Here is a 15,825-nt window from a genome sequence, read left to right on the forward strand (position 1 = left end):
GTACTTGGTACTGAATGGGTCACTAGAGGGGTGCAAAGGCAGTGACAAGTGCTGGACTGTATGGATACTGACTAGGAAATTGAAAGTGTGAAAGACAAGTGTCTAGGTGGTTAGAAGACTGCATGCATAGTGCATAGGGGGTTGAAGCAGTCCATGTGCTAAGGCCTGGCTCAGTGTATGAATACTTAGGCACTGACTGAATGATTAGAGTACTGCAAAGATAGTATCTTGGTGAATTTATAAGTGTTTGGGTTTTAGCACAGTGAATGGATTAGTACATGGTGCTGAATTAGTCACTAGAGGACTGCAAAGAGAGTCACAGGGTATTTCCTGGAAGTGTATGGATACTGACTAGGGAATCGAAGGTGTGAAAGACAATTGTGTAGGTGGTTAGAGGACTGCATACATAGAGGATAAGGGTTTGAAGCAGTCCATATACTAAGGCCTGGGTCACTGGATGAGTACTTGGATACTGACTGAATGATTAGAGTACTGCAAGGAGAGTGCCTGGGTGAATTTATTAGGATTTGGTGCTGTGAATGGATTAGTACATGATGCTGAATGGTTCACTAGAGGAGTGCAACGGCAGTGACAGGGTGTTTGCTGGAAGTGAACGGATACTGACTGGGGAATTGAAGATGTGAAAGACAAGTGTGTAGGTGGTTAGAGGACTGCATGCATAGTGGATATGGGTTTGACGTAGTCCACGTGCTAAGAACTGGCTCAGTGCATGAATACTTAGGCAGTGACTGAATCATTAGAGTACTGGAAAGAGAGTGTCTAGGTGAATTTATAAGTGTTTGAGTTTTGGCACAGTCAATGGATTAGTACATCATGTTGAATGGGTCTCTAGATGACTGCAAAGGAAGTGACAGGATGTTTCCTGGAAGTGTATGGATACTGACTAGGGAATTGAAGGTGTAAAAGACAAGTGTATATTATGTCAGAACACTTTTATTTGAAGCAATCTATTTGGTACTTAGAAACTGACTAAATAATCAGACTACATCTAGGACAGTGCTTAGGTAAAACTTTTAAATTTTCAGTTATGGCCCAAGTAAACAGAATAGTATGTGGTACTGCACCTTAGTGTCAAATCCTGACTCATTTTATCAATGCATAAGCAAAGACTAGCTTCTAATGCTACTAAAACTTGATAACATGAGAGGTTTTAAATTAGTTATCTGTCAGCAAATACACAATGTTACCAAATGCTTCTCTCACAGTGGTTCGCAAATGCACACAGACTCACAGTGTAATTCTAGACAACAACCACTATACCTAGAAGTTTAACAAAAATCATTCACTACTGTGGAAGTGGTAAGCGAACTGCACACAATCTTCATATTTCATGACTGCACTTTTGTGCCAATGCCTGACTCATTTAATCAACACATAAGCAAAGACTGGCTTCTAATGCTACTAAAACTTGACAACCTGACTGGTTTTAAAACACTTATCTGTCAGCAAATACACGATATTGCCAAATGCTTCTCTCACAATCCTTACCCAAATGCACACAGACTCACAGTGTGATTTTAGACAAGCAACACTATCCTAGGAGTTTACCAAAACTCATTCACTAGTCTGGAAGAGTTAATGGTACTGCACACAATCTACATATTTAAGTACAGCACATCAGTGTCAAAGCATGACTCATTTAATCAACATATAAGCAAAGACTGGATTCTAATGCTACTAAAACTTCTCAACATGACAGATTTTAAAACAGTTATCTGTCAGCAAATACATGATGTTACCAAATGATTCTCTCACAGTGATCCCAAATACACACTAACTCACAGTATGATTCTAGACAAGCACCACTATCCCTATGAGCTTACCAAAACTCATTCACTACAGTGCAAGTGGTTAGGGAACTGCACACAATCTACATATTTCACAACTGCAATTTACTGTCAATGCCTGACTCATATAATGAAAGCATAAGCCATAACTGTCTTCTAATGCTACTAAAACTTGACAACATGACATGTTTTACAACACTTATCTGTCAGCAAATACACAATGTTACCAAACACTTCTCTCACAGTGGTTCCCAAATAAACACAGACTCACAGTGTGATTCTAGACAAACAACACTATCCCTAGCAGCTTACCAAAACTCATTCACTACACTGGAAGTGATAAGGGAACTGCACACAATCTACATATTTCACGACTGCACTTTAGTGTCAATGCCTGACTCATTTAATCAACACATAATCAACGCATAAGCAATTACTAGCTTCTAATGCTACTAAAACTTGACAACATGACCAGTTTTAAAACAGTTTTCTGTCAGCAAATACACAATGTTACCAAACGCTTCTTTCACAGTGGTTCCCAAATGCACAAAGACTCACAGTGTGATTCTAGACAAGCACCAGTATCCCTAGGAGTTTACCAAAACTCATTCACAACACTGGAAGTGATAAGGGAACTGCACACAATCTACATATTTCACGACTGCTCTTTTGTGTCAATGCCTGACTCATTTAATCAACACATAAGCAAAGACTGGCTTCTAATGCTACTAAAACTTGACAACATGACAGGTTTTAAAACAGTTTTCTCTCAGCAAATACACGATGTTACCAAACGCTTCTCTCACAGTGGTTCTCAAATGCACAAAGACTCACAGTGTGATTCTAGACAAGCACCAGTATTCCTAGGAGTTTACCAAAACTCATTCACTACACTGGAAGTGATAAGGGAACTGCACACAATCTACATATTTCACGGCTGCACTTTAGTGTCAATGCGTGACTCATTTAATCAACACATAAACAAAGACTGGCTTCTAATGCTACTAAAACTTGACAACCTGACTGGTTTTAAAACACTTATCTGTCAGCAAATACACGATATTACCAAATGCTTCTCTCACAGTGGTTCCCAAATGCGCACAGACTCACTGTGTGATTCTAGACAAACAACACTATCCCTTGCACTAAAGGAAAACACATTTCTTCATCTAGAAGTAGTACTCATTTTAGTATAGAAACATAACATAACTCATTTCACAAATTCATAAACAATGACGGGTTTCTAATTCTACCAAAATATAAAAACTGCACAGTTATCTCTCTACAAACACATGAAAAACACAAATGCCAATCACAGAATGGTTTCTACATGCACACACATTGTAGAGAAAAAAAGTACTCCCTACACTTTAGCAGGAAAAATACATTAGTCTGATTAAAATCAAAATAGTCCACATACATCCCCTCACAATTAAATAACTCATCTTTCAAGTTCTTTTGTAGATTAAGGAGTATATCAATCACTCACCATATTTTCTTTTACAGAATCTCTGCACTGTGCACCTCTCAGCAAAAGCAAAGAATGGAAAAGTTTCCCTTTCATTTTCCACACATATACATGTAAACATCAAATCACAATCCTTCGCACATAAACTCAAAAGCAAACACACATTTCTATTGGTTAAACATTTCAACCCTTTCCAACTGAAATACATTTCAACCCTTCCCCCAATCTGCCTTCTGCCTGTTACCATAGAAACAGGTCATGGAAAACTGCTCTGAGCTCACAGGTCACAAGTTCAGCACACAATGTTCCTACACAAGACAGGATGTGTGCTTGACTTTTCAACATATCAGCTTATCATATATAATGTTCCTTACAATCTGTTTTTGTTAACCAATAACAATCATACCTTTAAAAAACAAAAATATACACCCTACCTTTCAGTGTAGAAAGTTGTTATACTACCAATGATTTCTTGTTGTTTTTCAAAAAACGTTGCCGTGGATCCGCGCACCCACCGCGAGAGAATCCGTGCATCCAACGCGATAGGATGCGCGCACCGTGCGCGCATTTCGCAGCTTTTTTTTTTTTTTTTAAAAAGGGGGGCCCCAGGGGGTCCTTCTGGGACCCCCTAAGCACCTCTAGAGGGTCAGAGTATTCCCACTCTGCCCCCTTTATATGTTTTACGCACTTATTCCCCTTGCTACTTCAGCCTCGCTTCTACCGAGGCAGAAAATGGCCACCAACAGTTCCTGGTTTCGAATGTAGAGAGACGCTCAACAGCCAATTAGCATTCAGCGTGCGATCGGGAGGGTGCGCGCTCGGTTCGGGGAGGGTTCGCGTACGGTGCCGGTAGGGTCCGCGGATCCTCCGCGGCCATAGATATCACTAACTTTTTTACCCTCATTTTCTCAGGAACTACTGAACAGATTCACACCAAATATGCAAAAGGCACGAGTCCGAACTGAGGACTACCTCTTTGCCAAATTTGGTGTCATTCCGTTCAGCGGTTCGGGCTGTAGCTGCGACAACAGATCCTATGGGAAATTGCATGGGGAAAACGTGTTTTGGGACCCCCCTTTTTTCTCGGCCCCCGCTTGACGAATCACCACAAAGCTTTCAGGGTAGGAGCGGAGCGAAGCTGGCCAAAAGTTTGGAGAATTTCGCGAAGATTCGTCAATCGGCGCCAAAGAAATTCCCAATAGAATGTTGCGGATTTCCTATGAAAAATAGGTTCTAACTATAACTATCTACTGGCGACCGCCAGTAGATAATATATATATATATATATATATATTCAGTGAAAAAACCATAGGTTTCACACACGTTATAGTTAGCGGACATTTCACTCATAAAAAACCATTGAAATTCCCCCGTTATAGTTAGTTAAGCTAACTATAACTCGCGCACCCGCAATCCACTGCTGATGACGTAACATATTACATCACTCATGACATGGTCAGTGACATCACTCATGACATCACTGATGACATCTCAAATGACATCACTGATGACATCATCCAGTGAATGTGTGTTTTTATAAAAATTAAATATGTTTTATATATGTATATCTCAAGGTCGATGGAAGAATAAATAGGTATATAAGTGTCTAAAAGGATGATTTGTTTTTGAAAAATTGATTGTGTAACTGACTGATTAAGTGTATCTTAGTGAATACATGGCTTACTGAGTAATGTTTAAATATGTAATTATCTGTATCAGTCTCTTACTTTGTGTATAAGTGTCTGCATGGGTTGGTGAGTAGCTACATGGCTGTTTATATAGGATATTAGGTTGTTTTTTGAGTATCAGTGTGAGTGTCTGCATGGTTCGGTGGGGGGTATTACGTAGTGCATAGGTGCATGAATGATTGTCTGTCTGGTTGTATGTTTTGAAGACAGCATGTGTGCATGACTGTATGGTTGGATGAGTGTGTGTATGGGTGTGTTAGTGAGTGAATGACTGTCTCAATAGTGTCTTTATGAGTTTCTAAATATGTGTTAAAGAAGTATATTTGACTATTGGTGTATATAAGTGTGTATATGTGTGAGAGTGAGAGATTGAAATAGTTACTGTATGAAGAAGTATGTGTTTTTATAAGTGATTGTTTAAAAGAGTAAGTATGTGTAAGTTTCCGTAGAAGTAAGTGTGGTGGTGTGTGTATAACTGTATATGCAAGTTAATGTATGTTCGATTCTTTATTAGCATGAGTGACTATGTGTGTGAGTAACTCTATGGATGAGAGGCATTGTGTAACAGGATGTATAGGTGTATGAGTACATATGATGAGTGAGTACACGTATGAGTGACTGTACAGGACTGTTGGTGAATGAGTGGATGTGTATGTGGATCTTATAATTATTGAAGAGGTTGTTGTAATTGGTATTGGTATGTCCTTTTTTTTGAAAATTTCAGTCTCTATTTTTGAATGTTTGTATCAAAAGGTTATATTAGGGTGAGAGGAGGTCTACCACTCTGTCACAAGGATGATGTCATCAGTGATGTCATTTGAGATGTCATCAGTGATGTCATGAGTGATGTCACTGACCATGTCATGAGTGATGTAATATGTTACGTCATCAGCAGTGGATTGCGGGTGCGCGAGTTATAGTTAGCTTAACTAACTATAACGGGGGAATTTCAATGGTTTTTTATGAGTGAAATGTCCGCTAACTATAACGTGTGTGAAACCTATGGTTTTTTCACTGAATTTGCAAGGTTTTTTAAATGCTAAATCCTAACTATAACGTGTGTGAAACCTATGGTTTTTTCAGTGAATTTGCAAGGTTTTTTAAATGCTAATTCCGAACTATAACATGTGTGAAACCTATGGTTTTTTCAGTGAATTTGCAAGGTTTTTTAAATGCTAATTTCTAACTATAACGTGTGTGAAACCCATGGTTTTTTCTGTGAATTTGTGTGGTTTTTTAAATGCTAATTCTTACCTATAACATATGTGATTCCCATGATTTTTTTATTGATTTTTTATGATTTTTTTATTATATATTCTTATATTAAATGTTTTTTTTTTTTTAAAAAGCAAGTTTTTTTTTTTTTAACTTTTTATTCTCTTAAAACACGATGTTTTTTTATAATAAAAATCTGCAATATATCAATTTTTCTCTTTTTTTTTTTTTACCAAACTGGTAAGATATATTAGTATAACATATAAAATCTTTTTTTCTCTTTTTTTTTTTTTTTAAGTGCGCGTACGGTAAGCGTACGGTTTACGTAATGTTCGTAATTTATCTAATCTTTTTGCGTACATTTACGCAATTTGCGTAGCCGTGCGTACTGCGTATGGGGCGCGTAAGCGTGTACGCTACACGCGCACGTTACGCGGAAGTGTTGGGGAGTGACTGTTATGCGCATGCGCGCGAGCGCGTGTCTTTTTTACGCGCATGCGTACTTTTACCGTAAGCGCACCGTAAGCGCACCGTAAGCGTAACGTAAGCGTAACGTACGCGCACGGTGGGTCATGTGATCATGAAACACAACTTTTGATTGGTTGAAACTACTTTCAGTTCTAGAACTCTCCTACACCACACCCATTCCCCTTATTTCTGCTTGTGATCCCTTAGGAGAAGGAGCTGACTTGTCTTTGTGATACGATGGCAGACCAGCAGACTTCTACTGAGAGTGAGGCTAGCAGCACCACCATCAGGCAGAGAAGGAGGAAACAGAAGAGCTCTTTTATATGGGAGTATTTTAGTTTTCCTGAGGGTGAGAAAAAAGTCAATGCTGCCTTGGTGACTTGCAAGCTGTGCCAGCGTGTACTTTCGCGAGGTAATCCCAACAAGAAGTATTCCTTCGGGAATCACACTATGTTGAGACACCTTCACGATGTACACCCTAGGACACATGCTAGACATACTAGAGGCAACCCTTCAGTAAGTCAACCAAGCACATCCACAGCAGCTCAGCCGAGTTCTTCTTCGGAAACTCAGCAGAGCCCTTCATCTGTGGGGGCAGATTCACCTTTTTCTGATCCTGTGGAAACGAACCATCGGTTTGCGAGGGTTACTATGCGGTGTTCATTTTGCCATGGTCTAATTGTTCATAGGGAGACCAGTCTTCCCCTCATTAACAACAAAATAGACCAGCACATTTGTCCTACCAGCTAATGTTCCCATTCTTCCTTTCCTCTGTCCCTGCATGAACGCGTACGGTAAGCGTATTTTTTTTTTTTTTTAAAACACTAAAAATCAATTGCCACATCTCAAGATCCTTGAGGAATTAATAACTAAATACTAAAAATCTGTTTGAGAAAAATCGGAAGAAAGGGACCATCTAATTTCTGACTTACCTGACCCACCCAACAATTTAATTTTTAATTAAAATGTAATTGAAATTACTTGAAAAAATGGATGTTTTTTTTCGAAAATTTTCTTTCACAATCTGAAAAAAAAGAAAAAAGTATTAATATTTAATAAATCATTATATAACACAGTACACGTATTTACATATTTTCCCCCAAAAAATGTTTGCCTTTTTTTTGCTGTTTTCAGAATATATTGCATTTCACTATCAATTGTGAAAGCAATTGCATTCATCACTTAACAGCGGGCAAAAAAAAATAACAATCTCAAAGATTGTTTTAAAAAAGCCCAGAATCTCTTTTTACTTAAACATAACTTTATAGAAATGCATAATATTCTATAAAAATATCATCTAATAACAATAATTATTTCTTTAAAATACCGTCTGACAATTTTGTTTCAGAAGCATAATCACAAAAATATTATATCTCAAATAACTCCACAATACATCTGGTTCCATTTCCTTTAGGCCAAATAGTAATTTTAAAATTCTTTTTTGATTAAATTTCCAATGGTAATCCAATAAAATTCCCAAATTTAAATTGTACAGATCTTACCGATTCTCTATAACATTTTGGTTTCCGAAAGATTAATTAATAATTAAATTAGTCCACAATACAATTGTTTACCTTTCCTTATGGCCAAATAGTAATTTTAAAAATCTTTTTTGAATAAATTTCCAATGGTAATCCAATAACATTTCAAAATTTAAATTGTGCAGATGTTACCGATTTTCTCTAAATTTTTGCTTTTCGAAAGTTTCATTAAAAATTAAAAAAGTCCACATTACAATTGGTTACCTTTCCATTAGGCCAAATGATAATTTGAAAATTCTTTTTTTTTTAAAATTCCAATGGTAATCCAATAAAATGGTAAAATTGTTTTGTGCAGATCTTGCCAAGTCTCTCTAAAATGTTGGTTTCAGGAAGATTAGATAGGAATTTGCTAAATCAAAAGGCAAACGTTGCTTGAAAACCAGTTGGGAATCATTACACAGTGTCCAGCCTTTTTCACATTTAAGATAAACTGTGTAATGTCCAGAAGTAACAGTAGGTCCTTCATGGAAAATTATTGCAACTGTTACAAAAGTTTTTCCTGAAATTGATAATTGCTGTCCTGTAAACTTCTTTATTAAAGTATCTAATTTTGAACCATCAGCTTTACATCGTTGCATCATTAAAATTACATACTGTCCGTATTCCTTTAAAATTAACGTTGAAAACATTTCAGATTTACACTCACCGCATTCCATGCTATGATTAGCATCTTTAATTAATTTAGCAAAAGTGACTGTTTTACTGTCTGGCAATGTTAAATAAATAAACCTTTCAGAATCAACATTAGAGCCACATGTATTGTAACAGTTTTCACAACTATGTTCCCATTTATAAGAGACACCAAACATATTTTCAATGGGAACCCCTTCTTCTTCCAGTACCTGAAGAAAATACATCAAGAATTCCTGTGCGTCTTGCTGTACATTTTGAGAAAACTGTGTTCGTCCTGAACATACATCTAAAAGTTTTCTAATTTCACTAGCACTTTCTATTTGAGTTTTATCATTACTCAGATTTTGAAAAAGGAGACTCAACTCAGAACAGAACCTTTTTCTCTGATTTACTATTATCTGCTCTTGCAAACTTTCCAGATAAAATGCAACATTCAGCACTACATTTGCGTAGCAGTTGACACCAGAGCTATTTTCAAAATGACATCCTACAACCTCTTCTTCATTTTCCTTTTTCTTTTTGCTTGCAATTACATCACTCCTCTTTTTTTTCCTCCTCTCTACATCCTCATTACAGATATTCTCAATTCTCCTTTTACGAGAAACTACACGTTTCTCTAACACAGGATACTGACCTAAATGAGGAGCATAGGTTCTTCTTAATCTATAATACTCCTTTACACAATTTGTATCAGCACTAACTTTTGAGTCATCAAAGTCTATCATGAATAAACCAGATAATGTTTTCACTCGTGACAAAGCTACATAAGCCATACCTTCTTTGAACACAGTTGAACCAATGTTTACAAATGCACAATCTACAGTCAATCCTTGAGACTTGTGAATAGTTACAGCATATGCTAGAGAAAACGGAAACTGTTTCCTTTGTACATATAAGTCTTTCACAAGCATAAAACGAACTGTACAACGACAAATGTCTATAACTTCTTCTATCTGATCAAATTTTATTTTTAAACATTCAATTCCATCTTTTTTCTGATAATTAATAAAACCCACAACTATTCCCATAGCTCCATTAACTAAACCTGTTTCAGCATCCAAATTTCTCCTTAAAAATACTCTACAGTTCATGCAAACATATAGATTTTTTTCTAATCCAGCAGTTTTGGAAATGTTCTTCTCTAGTGAATCCAATTTATTTTTTAGTTTGCCTGTTAATGTGATAGTAATTCTTCCATCCTGAATTTTGTCCACTGCTTCCAATTTCCTGATATCTTCCTTTTCCAATTTCAAAAGCTCCTCATTGAATATTGAGCATTCACGTAGAGTTGGCATTAAGCAGATGACACTTTTCTTTTCTGCAATGTTCTTGTATATCTTCTCTGCAACTATTTCTTCCTTTGGAAATAAATTATGTAGCAACCGACTCTTTAATGCTTTTGTGCCAGCTTCAGTCAGTAGTCCAATTCTGATATCTTTCAGAATACTTCCATATTCTTCATCGTTTGCTTGCCTCATATTAGTAGTAAGTTCCTTGTACTCAAAGAAGGACCAAATATTTGCATTACCAATCCTTCCCAATGACTTCTTTGTGTCTTCATGTGTCACAGTATTAAACACTGGTTGTCCTTTAACTGGAGTAAGCTGTAGAAGATCCCCAAAAACTATGACATGTTTTCCACCAAATAACACGTCATAGTCTGTCCTTAGAATTTGCTGCATTCTTAAATGCACAAAGGCAATCATTAAGTTTGATACCATGCTCACCTCATCAATAATGAGAACTTGCATCTTCTTCAATACTCTTGAAACTTCCAAGCATGCTTCTCCAGTTAGCTTGTGGTATTGTATTTTGTTCTCATGCTCCACTGGTAACATTAGCAAACGATGTAAGGTGATTCCTTTTATGTTATATGCTGCTAACCCAGTTGGAGCAGTAACCACACAAGACAAAGTTGAATCCGTTTTTTGCTGTAGGTAGCTTCTGATGACTTTTATTAAGAAACTTTTTCCAGTTCCAGCTTGTCCGCTTACATACATCCTGATTGGATGAAATGATGTGCATGAGCACTCTTTTTTTTCATGTAGTAATCCGTGATCAATTTTGTTTCTGATCTCTTCATAAATTTGTTGCTGCTCTTCATTCAGTTGTCTTTCCAAATTTGGTAAGTCTATAAATTCTTCTTGAGCTTGATTCATAGCCGTTTCCACTTCATTCATGGCTATAGCAGCTTCATTTTCAACGATTGGTTGTCCTAGGGGATCTTGACTGAGTGTTCCTGAACTTTGGCTGTCTTGAGAACTGTCTCTAGCAACTTCAGCTGCAATTGTAGTTTCCTGTTCAATTTCTTCATTTAACATTTGCACATAAGTTGTGAATGTACTGCATTGTATGCTGTCTTTGCAAGCATTAAAGGAATCTTCATAGCTTTGAAATTCTCCCAGTAGTTCATCCTCTGTACGCCATGGTTTAAACAGCTGTAAAAGAGCCAAGTAGTAAAATTCCTTTTTGTCAGTAGTGTCGCAACTCAGCTTCCTGTGATTTATCAAACTTCCTTTTGTTTGCTTCACCAAACATCCTTCCTCACCAATGACTTTATATTTTCCATTGTTGATGTCTTCTGCGGCTTTCCGTGAATAAATGTAGTTCTGCAGCACTTCATAGAGACACATGTTCTCCAGATGATGACTTCTCTTGGGATAATATGTGTCCAACATGTTTGATTTCAAAATATCTGTACTTTCTGGGTCATTCTCAGCCAAATATTCAATTTCTCCAACAGATTTCAGTGCCCGATTTCTCATTGCTGCAAGGCCTAAACTTGCCCAAATTATTCTTCTTGATTTCGAGTAGAGACTTGCAGAAGATAACCTATCTGAACATTCGTAGGATCCAATTTCTCGATGCGATAACATCTTTAAACTGAAACTGTACAGCTTCTTACTGACAGTCTTCTCGTGAGAAATCTCTTCCCACATTTCTTTCAATTCAGTTTTTTCAGATTTAGTAATGTAAGACGTTACATATCGAGCAACAGCAATGGAATTGTCAGCTACATACTGTATATCCATGTTAGCATTCCACATGGATAAAATGACTGGGTTGTAGTCATTTATATTTTTTGATTCTTCTTTTCTTTTAAGGTTGTAGGTATTCTTAGGTGATTTTCTTGTAATAGTATGTCTCACAGATGACATAAAACTGTTTACTCTTCCATTTGAAAGAACAGGTCTAGGAAATCCCAATCGACATTTAGTGTAGTATTTAACTTTGCTCTTGTATTTCCGTCGACAGTATTTTCCACACCGATGACTTTGGAAACGTAAAACTTGCTCCTTTAACTTTTTCTCTTCTGTGCTTTTTGGTATAGCACATGTTGCATATTCTTCAATGAAAGATAACACTGCTTCATCAGTATCTGTTCCAAACTTTGGGGCATCCTTGATCCACAACAGCATATGAATATGAGGAGCACCTCTTGCCTGGTACTCTTTTCTCCAAAAGAAATCCTCTACTTCTCCAAGAGGTGGATTTTTTTTATTGCAGATGAAGGACATCATAGCCTCAAATCTATGATTGAAATATCTGCAAACATTAACCGGATCCAATGAGCACAGTTCTCCTGCTGTCTTGTATTCGATGTTTTTAATGTTTGAATTTGCCTCTCGTAGAAAATCCAGTAAATCATCCCAAGCGTACTCAGCACAGCTTAGGGTAAGGAACCATGTTGGTGTTCCTAAATTCCGTAACATGCATTTTAATTCACCATGGCATCGGTACCAATATTCATTTGTCCCACGCTGACAAGCCATCAGATTGATCAGTTGTGTTTCCAAATGATCATCTCGGTGCTGCACTTTCTCCATAAAATCCTTCGCAGACACATTTTGTAAATGTACTCCACTTTTTAAAATGTGATTTACTGCATATGATAATGCAGACAAGTCGCTTTCAAATAAAAGATGGAACAAATAAGGAATACTTGGTCGAAATCTGGGATCTTCTGCATATAGTCTTGTAGTTCGATACTCAGAAGCTGGAATCTGTTCTGGACGTTCATCGTATCATCCTCCTTTTCCTGTAGGAAACAGCTGGGGAAAACATCGAGCTTCCAAGCTCTCCTCCCATACACTCACGGGAGTTCCTTTTGCTTTCTTCATCTGAAACAGATCAATATTGTCTCCCATAACTTCTTTTGAATGAAGAGGATGTATGCTAAAATGTTCATAAATTTCTTCTTCCTTTGACTTGTCCACTTTTTCAATTTGTCCAGTTGGTGTTTCTGTGTCTTCTTGTAAATCTTCTTCTTCTTCTTCTATATAAATTGATTCATACCATTTGTTATTCCTTTTCAAATACAAATTTGCTCTTTGTACTTTCCGTACATCTACCAGCTCCTGCCAAATCTTCTTATTCTTTGTAGGTACACCATTAACCAGAATAACTAATGGTTCACTTTCCAAAGTATCTGCATCAATAGTTTCCATATTTTTTTTCAAATCCAAGGGCAAATACACCACTCTTCCTTTTAAACCTCTCAGTAAATCTGAAGGAGGTAATTTACCAGTTTTGGGCTCCATACGTACTATGGTCTGGAACGGATGAACACATTGAATAAGTATAGACTCATAAGTATTTAATTCAGAAAGTTCGGCAGGAATAACATCCAATTCTAAATTATTATGTACAGCTCTGGTCGGCATTCTATTTTCCTCTAACTTGTTGTAACAGTATTTACAAATACGGTGATCTTCACCCAATTCAAAACAATTTTCAAGAAATATATATGTGGCAAAATCCTTCCACTTATAATTATCTTAATTTTCACTTTTTCTGTAGAGATCAACATTCCTGGTTTGTTTTCTATAATGAGTTCTGCGGCAACAAATACAAGTAATATTTGGTCTTTCATTAGAGATTATTGCAAATTTTGTTATGTGATCATTAAATGTCTTACTTACAGAGGGTTCTACATTCTCTTCCACTTCTTCCTCATTTACTGTGTCCTTTTCTGCACTGTCTTGTTCAGGACCAAAGTAACAAAACTGAATTTCATCAGTAACCTTCTCTACATCTGATACCGATCCACGGAACAGAGCCCTATTCAATTCATCTAACTTTATTGCTGGACTTTTAGCAAAATACAACCGTCTCACAAACTTTCTCATTTCAGTATGATGAACAGCCAGCATCCTAAAATGATGAAAAACACTTTTACACACTTTTCTAGATAGACAAGCCAGAGAATGACCCTGCAAACCAGTATTCTCTCTCACTCTGCATGGATCTAGACTTTGAAGCACCTTAATCTTCTGTTTTACACTTTTTTTACTATATTCTCTTAGAAACTCACGAAATGTATCAATAGATTCCTGACGCACAGTGCAAATACTACTACAATTCCAAGTGTACACTGGGGCTTTAGGACGTCTCCCCATAGCCTCATCCGCCATCACTTGTACCTCATCTCTTGGAACCATTTTCTCCTTTTCCATTATACAACCATTTTTCACTTCATAAGCACGACCTCTGGTGTCAACTGCATGCAGCAAACTATTACTTTGAAAATAACTCTCTTCATTAAAAAAAGGTTCACTACTTGAACTATGCATCCATTCTCCTAAAAACACTTTACAAAAGTTTGTTCTTTTCACTACTCTTTTCCTTTTGCTTTGTGATTTCAGTACATTAACCATTTTATCTAATGTACGCATCCTATTCAAAATTAAAATGAATAGTTTCCTTTTTAATTCTAATGCCTTAGCTGCAATGGCTTCAATTTCTTTTTTTCTCTTGTAAAATTTAGCCTTTTGCTTATATTTCTTCACATCCTTTATCAAATTGGACATAACTCTTCTCTGAAACATTTTTCTACGTATCTCTTTAAATGCTGTTTTTCTGTTTAACTTAATCTTTATTGTTTCTGAAGGTATATTTGCATTAACTAAATGCTCAATTTTTTCCTGTTCTTTTCTATTTAAAACATTCTTTCCAGTACAGACATTTTGTACATTTTTCCTTTTTTTGAAGATGTTCTTTAAAAAATCTTTTGTCTGCTTACCAGAAGACTTTCTCTTTTTCCCAACATGAGCATCTTCAACTAACTTAGGTCCTCCAGTTGTCTTCAAATATAGTTTTTTTTGTGGTTTTTCCTTAGTCTGGATTTTGTAGGCATCTTACATTTTGTTCACTGCTCTTCAGCAATACCTGAAAAAAACTAAAAAAAAATCCTTTATTTTATTTAAATATATTACTACATTTTTTATGATCTTTTCAAATCTTAAAATACTAAGTACCCCTTTCCTACAAGTGAAAATCACAATAACACCTTCACAAATTAAATATCTAAAAATAATTCCTGTGTGCACACAGAGTCATGGTTTGAAATTAGGCAGAAAACGAAATTTCTTTGCCAATTGGAAAGCACACTTCCTACTGCTTTTTTTGCAAGTGATAAGTACTTTTACAGTCTGACACATTTTGAATCCACTTTTCAGATTCTGAAAAAAGCACATGTCCAAACTGCTTTTTGAGACCAGCAACATCTGTAACCTGGGTGACTGACTACACTCCAGCAAGGGCAACCAGCCTTAGTGATGCTGAATGTATTTGCATTACTGACTGCAACCTCAAACCCACCTCAGTTGTGAATACTGTGCATGATTTCACAGGATAAGCAGCTGGCTGTGTGCTAAGAGTCTGCTTCTGCAGAAAAAAATAGGTCCCCCTTTCCATCTAATGCAAATGTAAAATTACCAGAGCAATTTGCAATAAATCTCTGTCTGTAATTCCTCTTTGCACACAGAGTCATGGTTTGAAAATAAGGAAGGAAACGAAATTTCTTTGCCAATTTGAAAGCATACTTACTACTCTTTTTTTTGGCAAGTGATAAGTACTTTTACAGTCTGACACATTTTGAATCCACTTTTCAGATTCTTAAAAAAGCACATGTCAAAACAGCTTTTTGAGACTAGCAACATGTGTAACCTGGGTGACTGACTACACTCCAGCAAGGGCAACCAGCCTTAGTGATGCTGAATGTA

Source organism: Triturus cristatus, chromosome 5_2, assembly GCF_964204655.1.
Source record: "Triturus cristatus chromosome 5_2, aTriCri1.1, whole genome shotgun sequence".
In the NCBI taxonomy this organism is placed as follows: Eukaryota; Metazoa; Chordata; class Amphibia; order Caudata; family Salamandridae; genus Triturus; species Triturus cristatus.